Below are 15,926 nucleotides of genomic sequence, written 5' to 3' on the forward strand. Positions count from 1 at the left end.
TAACTTTCGCAGAGTATTAATTAAACAAGGTATGTTTCTTGTTTTGTTTATCAAAATATGAATTAGTACGTACTATTTCAGCTATTCCGACTATTCGAAAGCCGGTAAAAGTCTCGAAGCGCTCCGAGCGTGCTGCAAAAAAATCTAGAATAGCAATAATAGCAGATTTGATGAAAGCAGAAAGTGCTGAAAATACTGATTCAAAGAGGATGTTTTGGAAAAGCCATAGAAATACAAAGAAAAATTCTGGATGATATGGCGTATTTTATATCCTCTATGAGAATATTAAGCAAGCACAAACGACCAGCAAAGCAATCTGTCCAGGTAGCCATATCGTCATCGGTCTAAATGATTATATGTTATTTTTTGTTTTTGGTAGGTTTTCCAGAAAGCAATCTTGATGTCAATAAACTCTATCCAAAGTCTTTTCGCCGATAGGCAATGTTCGTTTGGGATTTGATTCATTATGACCTATAAAGTAAACCAGGATTGTTTGGAAAATTTGTTCGGGCAAATTCGCCAAAACGAGGGACCGCATAATCATCCTTCTCCTTTAGACGCACTAAACCGGTTATGGCTTATAATGCTTGGTAGAGGATTAAAACAACAGCTAAGTCGAAATCAAAATTCACAGGTAATACGCATTCAAGAAGACTTTGCCATATGTCGCATTTTCAAAGAAGTGCATATTTTTTCCGGAAGAGGAAGAATCGGACGAAGTGGATATTTCGAACTGTCTCGATGATTGCAACCATGAAGCTGACGACAAGGAATGGACACTAGAAGAAAAAGATGGATTTTCTTATGCCATGGGATTCGTCGCTCGATCGCTCAAGCATAATCATTATCAGATCGGGTCATATACTGTTACGTGTTGGTTTCGTAACGTTCTTATTGTGGTGGTGGGGCCACACTGTACTCACCAGCTATTAGGGTCGTTTCACTACTGTCTCCTGGAGAAATTCACACTGGGCGGACTTTTCTTCCCACACTATGGTCACTGAGCGAATCGTAATTAATTTTCGGCGGAAACAAGTACCAAAAAGGATTACACTATAAACAAAATGGACGACACAACTTGTATATATAGACAATACACTAGTTTTATTACTGCTAATTGGAAGAAAATTATTCATTTAACACCTTTTTTTTTACATACGCTTTATTTTCTCCTAAACCTTCTTCTTGGTACAACGTTGCGGCCGTGATGACGGTGGTCGACATGCAGCTGGCTGGATGCGGGGCGGGCTTCGATGTTGATGCAGGAACTGACGGACGATGGCGACGGGGGACTCCAGATGAAGCAGCAACTCGGCCTATTTGTAGCGGAGGTCTGCGTTTCACTATTGGGCCCGGAGAGTGGTACAATGCGCTCTTTATCTTCAACACGAGTGTCTAACACAAAGCCGAGTGGGATTTACAACGTTTTCGGTCTAGTAGAGCCTACCCTCCGGTAACTTGGGTACTGGCATCTACAATGGCGTAAATGACTTGTCAATCACAGACCGTTCTTGCACTCGCGTCGTACTAGTACGTTCACTACACGGAAACCGGTAACCACACTGATCCCACTCGACTGACCGGACAGAACCTTAACGTTCGTGTGGTGGTTCTGAACGGCGAAAACAAGATCCCACGGATCTGCTTATCACTGCACTTTTTTTACGTTGGAAACGCGCGGTCACTTAATAACGGTGACAATCGCTGCTGCTGGTCTTCACTCCTCCGGGCCGATGAACTATTAGAGACCGCACTCAGTTTTGGCGGTGGATTTTATCATTGCCCTGTCCACTTTCCAACACATACCCTCCGCGCCTCCTCGCATCCTGCCACCCCGCATTTGATGACGGTGATGATGCGATGACAGAATGATGATGGTTGACGTTTACAAACATGTTATCGTTTTGGTTGGTGTCACGAAATATTTTTAGTACAAAAGCTATCAAGAATATTTAATGTGCGGTACTTGTTTCCTTGATTATTTTTTTTAAATATTGAACAATTATAACAAAACATATAATAACAAAATGAATAATAAACAAGCAAAATAAATAACAAATATAAATAAATAAATAAGCAAATAAATAAATATATGAATAAATAAGTATGTAAATAAATAGATATAAAAATAAATAAATAAATAGACAAAAAAAATAAATAGATCTCTGAACAAATAAATAACAAAACCTACGTTTGACACCAACCTGGGCTATTAAGCAGAACTTAAACGTAACTCAAACATGCAAACACGGAGTAGTAATGGTTTGACGTTTAAATTCTACTTAGACATTTACGAACAATAATTTTAAAGTATAAACAAATAACAGGCGTCGTCAAATACACGAGATAGACCGTACACTGTTATTTATTTATACGACAAAAAATAACAATATTTACAAATATATACAAGCTGGGCTCAGTGACCAAAGCGACGATATTGTGACCTAAGAAATCACAGGTCACAATACGCACAAAATTGAGGAACTGGGTGAATCAGCTATGAGCAGTCTCAATAACGACTACGTAATGGAATTGTCGCACGGTGGATTGATGCAACCATCAGAAGATTGGTTAAAAGATGCAAGAAATATGGATTCGGTATTCACCAATCTTCATAATGGTCATAGCTCTGGAAAAAAAATTAAAGGGTTGTGTACAGGACACGACCACGGCGACATTAAAAATGTAGCTTTTTTTAAGAGCGTGCAAATGAATTTTATCTATCACAAATATCGACTCACGTTCTTGCTCACTCTCCTGTTTTCATATGTTACAATTTGCTATACACCCTCGCCGTTAAAACATAATTTATTGAAGGTCATTTAACGGTAATCTATTATTACAATTAATCAAGTATCTCACTAGCTGATTGGCATTATTTTGCTGATCCATCTAGTAAAAATAGGCTGGTCTGTCCAAATATATTCAAAAGAAAAGCTCCATATTGAGAACTGTTATGAGGAAGCCCGCGCCCGCAAAGGGAAATATACAGATTCATCAGATTTAAATTTTCAATAATGTACTAATGAACTTATGTAAACAATCTTAAGGTTAAGTATTTTTTTGATCCATTAGTGGTCGAACAAATGAAATTATTTGATAAATTACATTGTTATACAACGTTCGCACTGCCAGTTAAAACGGATTTAATGCTATCTTGGTGACATTTTTCTTGTTGCTAATTATTATAACGTATTATAACTCTGTAGTGTAAACATTGTATTATTAAACCAATTCTGTAGCGTTTTATGTTATATAGGTGTTTTATGTGGTGGTGATAGGACTGACATAATTATATCTTCAGTACAGCGGTTTGTTTCATAATTTAAAACAGATTTATTTTAAAATTTAAATTAGTATACCCAACCGTTCTATTTGTTGTATACTTTAAAACGCGATTAGAACTGTGTTTTAAATACATAGGGCAGGACAGATACTTTGACTGGATAAACTGGGAAAACAATTTTAAGTCCAGTAACGCTTAAGACATGGCTTGAATTTTAATCGAAAAAGAACACCCGCTTAAACTGCTGCTTGGACGGTAAGTTCTGTTTTAAAATTTTCCGTTGTGTACAGTACGAAACAAAAGTGTTTGAAATTAGAAAACAAAAAGTTCTCCTGGGAATGTGATTGTTTCCGATGCAATTACACTCAAGTTTTTTTTACGCAGGGAATACAGACCGCGTAAATGAAAACCACTTTAATTTCAAAAAACGCGTAAATGAAAACCGCGTGAATTTCAAAATCCGCGTAAAATTGCCGCGCAAAAAAATCGCGTAAAAACCTGAGTGTACTCTCCTATATAAAATATTACGCTTCTGAACAGTGCAATAACTACAGAAGCACGTTGTCGGATGCCTTACTGATAAAAAAAACATATAACCGAAATATGAAACATATGAAAACCAATAGGCTCTTTACCCTACGCAGCTACAACGCGCCGTAAACATGGATTAACAAGTTACAACGCACACGCATGCATAAAAATAAATATATTTTTTTCAAACGCAACACTTTTAAGCAGCACACACCGTATTGAATTAAATCCAAACCACCCCGTCCCCCCACTTTGCAAATCATTCTGTGACACCATGCTGGTACCCGAAAATCCGCACACGGCCACCGCTGCCGAAAATGCACTGAAACATGTTTGGCAAACGTTTGCAGATGACGCAGTGATGATCTTGATGCCCCTGGGAACTTGCAATGTCCCTAAGTTAATGTCATACTTATTTCTCAGTGAATTCCTCACCGATTTTTACAAGCTTGGTTTTAAATGAAAGGTCCCACGTTCCCATCAGCTGCTATTGAATTTCTAATTGTTCCGACTTCCGGTTCCGGAATTACAGGGTGATGAATACGAACACGCAGCAAATCCTGATTTCAACGTATACTGCGATGATTGTAAAAAGGTGAAATTTTTTCGAAAATGTGTCCACAACTGCTTAGGTTTGTAGTTCTAGGTCACCAACAGTCATTCAAAGTCTCTTTGGCCACATTGGCCGCCATCGACGGATCCACCAGCCCGTCCGAAGTATCCAAATTCAGAATAAGTTAAATCGTTTTCTCAAATGAACGGTGCTGCGTTCCCAAAAACTGTTATTAAATTTTATTTCGATCCAAATTCCGGTTGCGGAGTTACGGATTGTGGAGTTTGGTCACAGAAAAAACTCCTATTCAAACCGATACCGCGATGAATGCAAAAATGATTTTTTTTGCCAAAATAGGAGCCAAACATCTTCCATTTGATGTTCTAGGTTACTGACGGGCCATCGAAATATTATTGGCCACATTGACCACCATTGACGGTTTTGAAAGCGCCCGGCAAAATGGCTATCTTTCGAAATTAAAAACTAGTTGTTTTTGTTCATTTAAATAACTTTAAGGCAAGTATATCAATTTATGAATTTCATATTTCATATTCTTATTACTTAGAATACTACAATAATGTATGCAATAATAGTACTAAATATCCGCAAAAAATGCTTTTTCTTTGCGGACTCCATAACGACGGTAGCGCCCTAACTATTTCGCCAGCAAAAGTAGTTTTTTTTCTAAGCGTATAACTAAGTGAAAACCAAACCAAACGTGTATATTTTTACGTATACCTGCTAATAAGAAGTTAAACTGTACTTTCCAATACCAAACAGTTTTGAATATTCGTTCGCATAAAAACGTGTATTACAACTATTGGGTCAGGGTAGTTGTATAGTTGTAATAGTAGAGCCAGTTTTTGCCTTTCTCATATAGAAAGGTTATGCAATCACACTGAACACCGTCAACCTAATCCCGGCCGGAGGGCCGAGTGTCACATCCCATTCGACTCAGTTCGTCGAAATTGGAAAAGTCTGTATGTGTGTGTATATATGTGCGTATGTGTCAAAAAATGTCACTTATTTTTCTCAGAGATGACTGGACCGATTTGCCCAAACTTAGCCTCAATTGAAAGGTACTACCTTCCCATCGGCTGTTATTGAATTTTGCATCGATCGGAATTCTGGTTCCTGAATTGCGGGATTAAGAGTGCGGCCACACAGAAATTTCTCATATAAACTTTATTTTTTATAGGTACTTTTTTTTATTTTTGATGCCATATGTCTTTAATGTGCATTAAGCGATGAGATTTGATGCAAATTCAAAAAAAAAATCGAAGAAAATTTATTTTATTGGGTTTTGGCACATTTTTGGCTTTCTCGTATAGAAAGGTTATGCAATCACTCTGAAAATCGTCAACCTAATCGTGACCTAATTTTTTTTCACTGGAATAAGGTTTCTGAATTTTAACAGGGGTGTAGTTGAGAGTATACAGAGCGTTTACCCACACCCCCCCCCCCCACCGCCTCTACTGTTAACTCCTTCCCTTTAAAATTCCCTTAAATCACCCCTCAGACCACCACCCCATCCAACCCTCATACCCCCCTCACCTCTCAACCCCACCATCTTTAAACCACCACTATATCACAAAGCATACCAAATTAAGCTAGGGAGTCGTTCGTTCGTTGGATTTTCGCCCTCCTTACACACCCACCCCCGCATGACAATGAGATAGCACGCAGATAACATTGAACTAATTCTGATTAGGCTAATTATGATTTTTTTTGTTTCAAGTGTTTTTTTAGCTCATCAAGTTCGTGGCTGGCAAACTATTGTGTGTAAGTGCAAGGTGTAATAAGAATGTAATGGACATTTCCACAATTCTGTTGAAAACAGCCAGCCACCGAGCCATATTATAGAGAAATGAGAGACACAATTGCACTGCCAGGTGGATTAAAACAGGTTTTTAATAAATATTTTAATGTAGAATACATTTAAGCTTTCAATATAGGGGTCCCGTTTCAAAATATCGGCTGCGGCGCCGCGTCAGATTTTGAACGTTAATAACTTTTATCATACTTAACAGAATGATTTGATTTTTAGGCCAATTTGTTGAAAATATGTTCCTCTATGCTGTATTAAAATTTGAAGTATGTATAACATGCACTAATAACAAAAAATTGTGTTTTGAAAAATCTTTCGAAAACGACTCGGAAAAGTGAAAATTTTCAGCCCATCCCGCACACAGCCGTCACTTTGGTAGACCAACCGAACAATAAAATAATGAAAAGTTTATATATAGGTCCACTACATGTTTGTTCCTATGATTATTCGCATTGGGTTGCTTGACGAGAGCAGTTGGTGGGGGAAAGACGGCATATTCCTTTGGTTAGGCCATTAGAAGCCGGACGGAAAGGAAAGGCTCATGCACGGCACGAGAACGAGCGCGAAAGCGATAGTAGTGCATATTAGCGCGATTATAAAAATATCTGTCGGTCGGTTTTTCTCATCATTCGTATTCGTTCAAGTTCAAGCACTAGCAAGCAGCCAGTCCACCGAAGGAAAGCAGTTGGCGATGACGACGGTCGGAAAAAGTGCCCCAGCTACTGGTGACTCATCACAACCCGATCAGGAACTGTCGCCCTGCAAGAATTTCGCCCCAACTAAAGGGCAACAGAGAAACTAATCTGTGTTCTAATAAGAGTTAAACTGGCTCACCGTGTCCGCGGGGAGTGCGTCTGAATTATGCTCCCGCAATAAAACAATAAACGGTTCTTTACAGGACCAATTAATTGTGTTCTAATAAGTGTTAAACTGAAATTTACATTTTATGGTGTATAACAAATAATTTTCAGAAAGCTATATAAGAAATACGATGTGTGGAAAGAAAGAAAGAGAATTTAAATTATCCTCTCTCGCTCGTTTTCGTGCACTGCATTTCCATTCCTTTCTGCTGCTAATACCTTCATAACGAAAACGAATGTGCGTATTCTCCCGCCATCCCATGGCCAGTGTTGCCACAATTGCATGTCGCTATTACAATTTGAATTATTTTATTGAACTATTTGGCAGCTTCCGTTGATTAACTACATAAATCGATTTGTTTGTGCAGCTCCTTGCTAGTAGCAAACTAAATATCCTTTATCAGCGCTAACAAATAACACAAAAGAATTTAAATTTGTGAAAATCTTTTCCTTCCTTCTTTTCAAATCTGCAACATTCTTTGAAAATATTGTTGGAATGTTGTTATTGAAAAACTGAACATGCAAGTTTGCTAGCACTGGCCACTAGATTGAATGCGATGGAAAGACAGAATATTCGTTTTGGTTATGCTAGTATTGGTAGCCGAACGGAAAGGAAAGGCACAAGAATGGCACGAAAACGAGCGAGAGAGCAATAGTAGTGCTTTCTCGTGTGTTCATATATGAATATTGGTCGGTCGGTTTTTCGCATCATTCGTATTCGTTCAAGCGCTAGCAAGCAGCCAGTCCACCGAAGGAAAGCAGTTGGCGATGACGACGGTCGGAAAAAGTGCCCCAGCTACTGGTGACTCATCGCAACCCGATCAGGAACTGTCGCCCTGCAAGAATTTCGCCCCAACTAAAGGGCAACAGAGAAACTAATCTGCGTTCTAATAAGAGTTAAACTGGCTCACCGTGTCCGCGGGGAGTGCGTCTGAATTATGCTCCCGCAATAAAACAATAAACGGTTCTTTACAGGACCAATTAATTGTGTTCTAATAAGAGTTAAACTGAAATTTACATTTTATGGTATACAAATAATTTTCAGAAAGCTATATAAGAAATACGATGTGTGGAAAGAAAGAAAGAGAATTTAAATTATCCTCTCTCGCTCGTTTTCGTGCACTGCTTTTCCATTCCTTTCTGCTGCTAATACTATCATAACAAACGAATGTGGGTGTTCCCCACCATCCCATGGCCAGTATCACCGCTAACAAATAAGACAAAAGAATTTAAATTTGTGAAAATCTTTTCCTTCCTTCTTTTCAAATCTGCAACATTCTTTGAAAATATTGTTGGAATGTTGTTATTGAAAAAGATGGGTGGGTAATGTCTGCGACATAACCGGAGAGATGTAGAATACATAAGGAACACGTTCTTCAAATATGTTGATACTCATTGGAATTTTCGGACAAAAGGTGATTTGGGCGAGGAATATTTCAAATTATTCTTTACAAAAATGATGGTGGTCCTGAAAAGGACCGGTTTTGTTGGCGTTGTTGGCCTTGGTGAGGGAGATGGCTAACGATGAAATTAATTGTTAGCATGAGGAAGTCGCGTAGTACTGGCCAATGGAAGAACAGATAATAATTGATTCCTGAAAATCAATTTTTCTTTATTCATGTAAATTATACATACTTACAAATCTAACAGAAGATTCCTGATCATATTTCTGAATCATTAGTGCGAACATTGTGTAATTTGGTTAAGTACAATGAAAGTTACAAACTTTCCAAACTCGACCTTCTGTTCATTCAGAAATATTGAAATGGGGTGTCGTGGTCACAATAAAAAAAGATGGGTGGGTAATGTCTGCGGCATAACCGGAGAGATGTAGAATACATAAGGAACACGTTCTTCAAATATGTTGATACTCATTAGGATTTTCGGACAAAAGCTGATTTGGGCGAGGAATATTTCAAATTATTCTTTACAAAAATGATGGTGGTCCTGAAAAGGACCGGTTTTGTTGGCGTTGTTGGCCTTGGTGAGGGAGATGGCTAACGATGAAATTAATTGTTAGCATGAGGAAGTCGCGTAGTACTGGCCAATGGAAGAACAGATAATAATTGATTCCTGAAAATCAATTTTTCTTTATTCATGTAAATTATACATACTTACAAATCTAACAGAAGATTCCTGATCATATTTCTGAATCATTAGTGCGAACATTGTGTAATTTGGTTAAGTACAATGAAAGTTACAAACTTTCCAAACTCGACCTTCTGTTCATTCAGAAATATTGAAATGGGGTGTCGTGGTCACAATAAAATCCTAATGAGTATCAACATATTTGAAGAACGTGTTCCTTATGTATTCTACATCTCTCCGGTTATGTCGCAGACATTACCCACCCATCTTTTTTTATTGAAATTAAAACAAAATTACTGAAAGTAAAAAAGTTTTTATTGAAAACAAAAATTGTTGTTGCGATAAAGAATATTTTCAGGCCAATAAGTTTGTTTTAAGTAATAAACAATAAATGATAGTATCCAATAACACATATTTTTGATCTAAAATTGCTTAATTTTTCTGCGTGAAGATAAATTAGATTTGGATTCGCCTTTTGTACAACTGTTGCAATATAAATGAATAAAATCTACTGGATCGTTTTAACTAAATAAGATGCATTTTTGATCAATAATAAGCATTGTAGCCGAATATGAAGTTAGCAATACCATGCAAAAATAAAAAACAACTTTTGATGCCACTAAAATCATACCTTTGACGGTTCGATATTGAATCACTTAACTGATCATGTTGCGACGATTCACAGTATGTCGAAGTAATGCTCTCCAAAGAGAGTTTGCTGTTGCTAGACTCTGTGAACGTTTCCATGCAATCGTCATTTCCTTGCAAACCTTTAGCATCGCTATCAGCATCAATTGCATCCAAAAATACTAAAGATTCGTTCGAGCTTAGCATTTCAAAATGGTTTGAAACATTTAATATATTTGCACGATTATTAGCAACCACTATACTGTTAAATTCATCATTATTATTTAAATAACATTCATCGATTAACAGATCTACATTTCTTTTTTCAGGTTTATTCGTCCCAAATTCTCTCAAAGATATATTAATATCGTTAAAATATTCCTTTCGCACTTGCATGTGCAGTCTTATGTTTGAGCTGGGCTTCACAGCAAAGCTACTCCTTGTGGCATTATATATTTCATTGCATAATTTCGCATATAACAGTTTGATCATCTTTCGATTAAACGCAACCTCTTTAGAAATATCAATGTTGTCATTTGTAATTAACTTCAAACATTTTCTCTTTGAAAAAGAAATTTCAAACTGATTAAACTCGCGGAACATGAGCGAATGTTCAGAGGAGTAGCTTGTTAATCGCATCTGAAATAGTTTAAGGTAATTCAATCTGAAGTATATACAAATCTGTTAAGATACAATTGAAAATATTAGGTTTGTTCCAGTACATGGAAGTCACTCCGGAGCAAACAGGAGAAAAAAATACTACAGTACACTGATAAAATCAAGTACCCATTAATGCGTATAACACTACTCATTTTCAATAAAAGTGGAATAACCCATGAAATGGGTAAAGCGTTTGTACCCAAAAATGAGTACAGACCTTGTACGTCAACCTGGGTATGTTTTAGCCATTATTTTTCGCAGAACTGTTACAACAAAATGCGTAAAAAATACCCATTCATGAAATTCGCGCCAGAATGAAAAATACAGTCAATTGAATTATTTCTGAATTAAAAAACATAAAATAACATTCATTTCACATTATTGCTTCCTCATAAAGGTATAGGAATCTAGATATAGAAATCCTATTCTAAAACTACTTAACAAAATAAAACCGCCAACTGGATATATTTTTGATGGCTGGATCTTTTGGCTGCTCTAAAAATGCCGAACTGGCGCATATTTTCAACATTCTCAGTCTAAACAGACGTTGTTTTCGGAGCATTGCCGAAATGTTCCGTTTCCGCCACGGACTCCGATGCAGGGCTATAATTTGCAGGTTCCACTACGATCCTTAGTTTGCTTGAAATAATGCTTAAGGATTTTTCACCCATTATCAAGATCAATATACCCATTAACATTACCTCATCGAGTAGTTGTGAAATGGATAAAAAGTACTCATTGTTAGCAAAGAGAATAGGGAAAGAGACGAAGAGTGAAAATCAATCAAAACGGCAACACTCCCTTAATGATGATTTCAACACTAGAATTTTGGCAACCGCTTCCACAGGCAGCACTTTAAATGACTCCTAGGGTAGACGATCCCTTATTCATCTCATTAGTCAGGATGTCACTATTTCGTTGATAACTCGGCTTAGAGTGACTGGTTTGTGCTTAAAACTAGGTATCATCATCTTTGCTTCGTTCCTAAGAAGCAGTACAGTTAAAAAAGTTGCCTGGAAAATTTAAAATGCTCGTGTTCAAGCGAAGCGAAAAGTCAAGTACAACGTACCCTTATTCATCCTACCATATGAGCTAATACGTTGAATAGGGATAGCAGATACTGCTCTAACTAATGTGTTCAAATAGCTGGGATGAATAGAGGAGCTAAGATGAATTAGGGAGCAGTAACCCTATTATATTTTGAAAACAAACCGTATGTCGATCGTTGGATTTGTTTATCAAACGATGCGCATTTCGAAACAAAGAGATGAAATAATTCTAAAGCTTGTTTTTACTCATACATATACTCTAGAATGCACCTCACAATCACGATTGAACCAAATTCTGACGAAAATTGAAATTTCTTTTTTAATAGATGTACAATACTTATCTCCTCCAACTCAGGCATGAGTAATGTTTATTAACATTGCACGATAGGTCTGCTTAATAAGGTATTTTTGGCTTCACACTATTCGTCTCTTTCCCTATATTCTCTTTGATTGTTAGAAACAAAAAAATACCCATTTTTTGACAGCTCGAATAACTTCCGAAAGTAGGCAATTTGAATACATAAAATGGGTAAAGTTTTTTTACCGTGTTGTTGTCTTGTCCCCGCTTGGAAGAAAAACGGGCAGCCAGCAAAAATCCGTCAGGATTCCGGCAGCTGTCAAAATTATCAAAATGGCGCTGCCAGAATTCAGCTATACTCCTTCCAGTTATGGCAGGCAGATTCGCCTCACCGGTTCTGTTTTGTTTATCGTTGTTTCATTTTCGCCATATTGATATTTTTCCAAGAAGGATGGTTTTGACAGATGAAAAAATAGGAAAAAACAAAGATTTTGGTTTCAAATCAGGTAAGTAATATGAATTTCATGTCTCCAGACATGTTTTTATTATAAATTTTCATAAAATTAAAAAAAATTAAGAAAAAATACAAGCAAAACCTGAAGCGGTACAAAACCGGTCCTGCCGGTGCGAGCCTGGCAGAAATCCGGCAGAAAAAACCGTTAATAACCGTAAGGCGAAAAATTCTGCCAGAAACGGTTGTTGCATTTGAGCCGGCCGGCTGGGCAGCGCTCTGCCAGCCAGACCCCCAGAAATTCTGCCAGAGTTTTTATTTCGCTGCCTCCCGCTCGGACGTGCCTGGCAGGATTCCCCCCAGATAGCAGGCAGCGAAATAAAAACTCTGGCAGGGCTAAACGGTGTACATAATTTTCAGAAGGGCGCGGTAAAAGGGCTAAACTGACTCTGTCTTGCTGGGTAGGGCTGGGTAAATGGGCGAGCTTGACAGTATACTTTTTTATAGGGCTCAGCAAATGGGCGCATAGAAACCCAATGTAAATGATAGGGCGCGTGCATCTTTTCTTCGAATTTCATGAAAATATCGAAATATTCGAATGTTTATGTGCAACAACTATCGAGTAGACATGATCCTAGTAGATATTGCTTATCATTTATATAATAGAACCGCCGTTTAAAGAATAATTTTGTGAATAATAACCGTACGCCCGGTTCTGTCAAAAAATGTAAGTTTAGCCTTTATATTCCATATGAGAAGAAGGGCCTAAGTCGAAATCTCGAAGAAAATGCATGTTTCGCCGTTTTGTTTTCTTTAATTATAAATCGAACTAAAAACCATTTTAACTAGTTTTCACCTCAATCTTGTAGTATTTTTGTCGCATAATGTCATAATAGCGAAAACGCAGTTTGTTTACATTTGCGATTTAAGCCCTAATGAAAGATCTATGTCGAAATGTCTCTTTTCGAAGTCTAACCGAGTAACTGACTATTTAGCCTAACCCAGTAAATTTTGTAGAGCTCAATCGGCCCGATTATCAGGCCGATGATCGGGCCGACTAAGCCCGATAACGGGCCGATCAGAGCAGGATATCGGGTTTATATCCTGCAGTTCTACACCATTTGCATAAACCGCATCAACCTTCGAATATGTCAAACGCATCGACGTAATCGGACCGACGTGAGTCCGATGTCGAGCTATAGAAAATCGGGCGATCGTCGTGCTCCTTATTTTGGTCTTCTTATTTCATTCGTTTGGATTTTCTTTTTTTTTTTCAAATCAAAACAAAAACAGCAATATTTTTTGCTTCAAAATTTTTATCAGCGTCCGATTTTTTTAGGTATACGTATCTAAACTTATTTCTTCCGCACCGTTGTGTGACCCTACGGCACAAATTTGTTTCGTGTCATTGGCTCTGATTCGTCACACACCGCCCGATTCTAGTGCAACCAGGTTACGATTGGACTCTCCAGTTTTAACGTCCCACAACTTGACGGTACCGTCGTCGGATCTGGTGATTCCGAAGCGGGAATTGAACTGTAAACAGGTGACAGCTGATTGATGCTTGTTGGAGCCAGATAGCATTTGCAAGCACTAGCCAGTGATGATGTCCAAAACCTTGACGGTCGAGTCAGCATTCTCTTATTCCAGAATATTTTGCCGGAGCTCCATTCCGGATGTTAAACTCTGGTGACCCATCAGATCATGATTGCAACTCTCCGTTTCCGCGTTCCACACGCGAACCGACGTGTAAAGCGAGCCAAATATGACGTGAATACCATCAAACTAGCGAGTACACCCGATTAGTGTGGCCCTGGAGCGTATGGAGATACTCTTGTCGTTCAGGATTCCACACCTTAACCATGCAGTACCGCAACTACTAGCCTACCATCGTACTGAACATAGCGAACAGCAGCCAAATGACCAACCAGCACATGTAGGCAAGTGCCCTCGGTAACGTCCCAGACTCGTAGAGTCGCATCGCGAGAGCCACTGATGACTTTATTTCCGTGTAAATGCATACAACGAGCAGTCGAAGTGTGGCCATATAGTGTATGTAACAGTTAGCCAGTTTCAGCGTTCCATACCTTCAACGTGCGGTCAGTACTGCCGAAGATGATTATGTTTCCGGCCATTTGTGACGACCAGACTCCACCTGTGTGGTTAACCAATGTTCGAAGGCACTTTCCGGTGATGGCAAACCACACTTTGAACGTTTTGTCGTCGGAACCGGATACAATTCGGTTGCCGCAGAACTGAAGGCACGTGATAACGTGGTCATCGAAACCTTTTAGTACTTTAGCCGTGCCGTACGAATCGGTCTCGAGCGCCAATTCATCTCGATGATGTGTTGTCGCATGTACGCCACTTTCCATTGGGACGAAATGGGAGGCATATTGCCGGCACGGCCCCGTTTCGGACGGTCACCTCCCATCGCTTCCATCACGACGGCAGCTTTCTTGCTATTTTCCTTCTCTTGGTTCCAGGTAGGACAGCACTTGAAGTGCGAGCTCTTTCAGAGGAAGTAAAATAAAATCTCGCGGGAATTGGGGTTCGATAACCGTCATCATGTGCCGCACCTGGGTCGGGCCGTAATGTTTGGAGTCCATCGCTGGAAGTGTTGCAACCAATCGTTTACCTCGGGAGGAGGATTATACTTCGGGAAGTCTTTCGCTCTCTCATCGTTGAGGATGTTGGCGTTGAAGTAAGATTAGACGGACTGAGAAAAGTTCTCGGCGAATCTAAAGCTAACCGTTTCATACTACAAAAGTGGAGGGACTTTGAGCTTGCGTTGTCACAGTTATTCCCTACGGTTTCGGATCCCATAGTACGACCGGTGCCGCTTCTGAACAACATCCGATTCTCAGGAAACTTGCGCTTCCGATGGGTACTTCTGGAGTCGGGATCATGAGCGAGAATATTTTCCGCAGCATCCATGTGAATATAGCTGGACAAATTAACGTCTCGTGAAGGCAGTTCATCCTCGATGCTTGCAAGACCGCTGAGACCGGTGCCACCATGTCCTTCATCATCAGTGTAATCTCGGCATGTGCAAGTTTCCTCATCGTATCCTTCCTCGCAATCGGCTTAGTTTTCTTCATCGCACTCGTGCTCTACTACAGCAGCAGCCAGCTCTAGTGACATAAACATAAGGTACTTCTGTGAAATTAATACGTAATCATATTAATTTACGATAAAATGGTATCGTCCAATTTCGTACGTACCGAAATTTAAACTAGTACACAGGAAAGCCATACGTGAAGCAATAGGACTCATCTACCTCGGACGAGTTTGTAACTGTAATTTTGCAGTAGCACGATGACCGGATGAGAGCATCTTCTGGGCAGGTTAATGTGTCTTGATTAGTATCCAGCGTGGACTACTGTGTAGATCAGGTTTAAACAGTTTTTCCCAAGAAAGTCCTTCACAAGTGCCAAGAAAACGAATAAACTACCAAATGTGATGACCCCGCTCAACACCTGAAAAAACGACATACGTGATTAAATTTTAATACATTATACATTAGCTGTTTACCTATAGCATCAAGTTGTATTGGCCTAGATTTTTCTCGCCTGGTTGTCGTAGAATGAAGTACAACGATAGTAGGATGGCACGTGGAATATCCAGTCGAAAGCAAATTTAGTAAGCCAAGTCGGTCAGGAGAGTAATGTCGATTTCCGCATTGCTTTTTGTTA

At 38.9% G+C, this 15,926-nt stretch overlaps 1 pseudogene; it reads right to left on the reverse strand.

Annotated features, from left to right (window-relative positions):
• Positions 1 to 13,427: 13,427 nt before the first annotated feature.
• On the reverse strand, positions 13,428 to 15,375 carry LOC131680248 (F-box/WD repeat-containing protein 7-like; annotated as a pseudogene).
• Between the last annotated feature and the right edge of the window lie 551 nt (positions 15,376 to 15,926).

The sequence above is a fragment of the Topomyia yanbarensis genome, chromosome 2, assembly GCF_030247195.1.
Source record: "Topomyia yanbarensis strain Yona2022 chromosome 2, ASM3024719v1, whole genome shotgun sequence".
Lineage (NCBI taxonomy): Eukaryota > Metazoa > Arthropoda > Insecta > Diptera > Culicidae > Topomyia > Topomyia yanbarensis.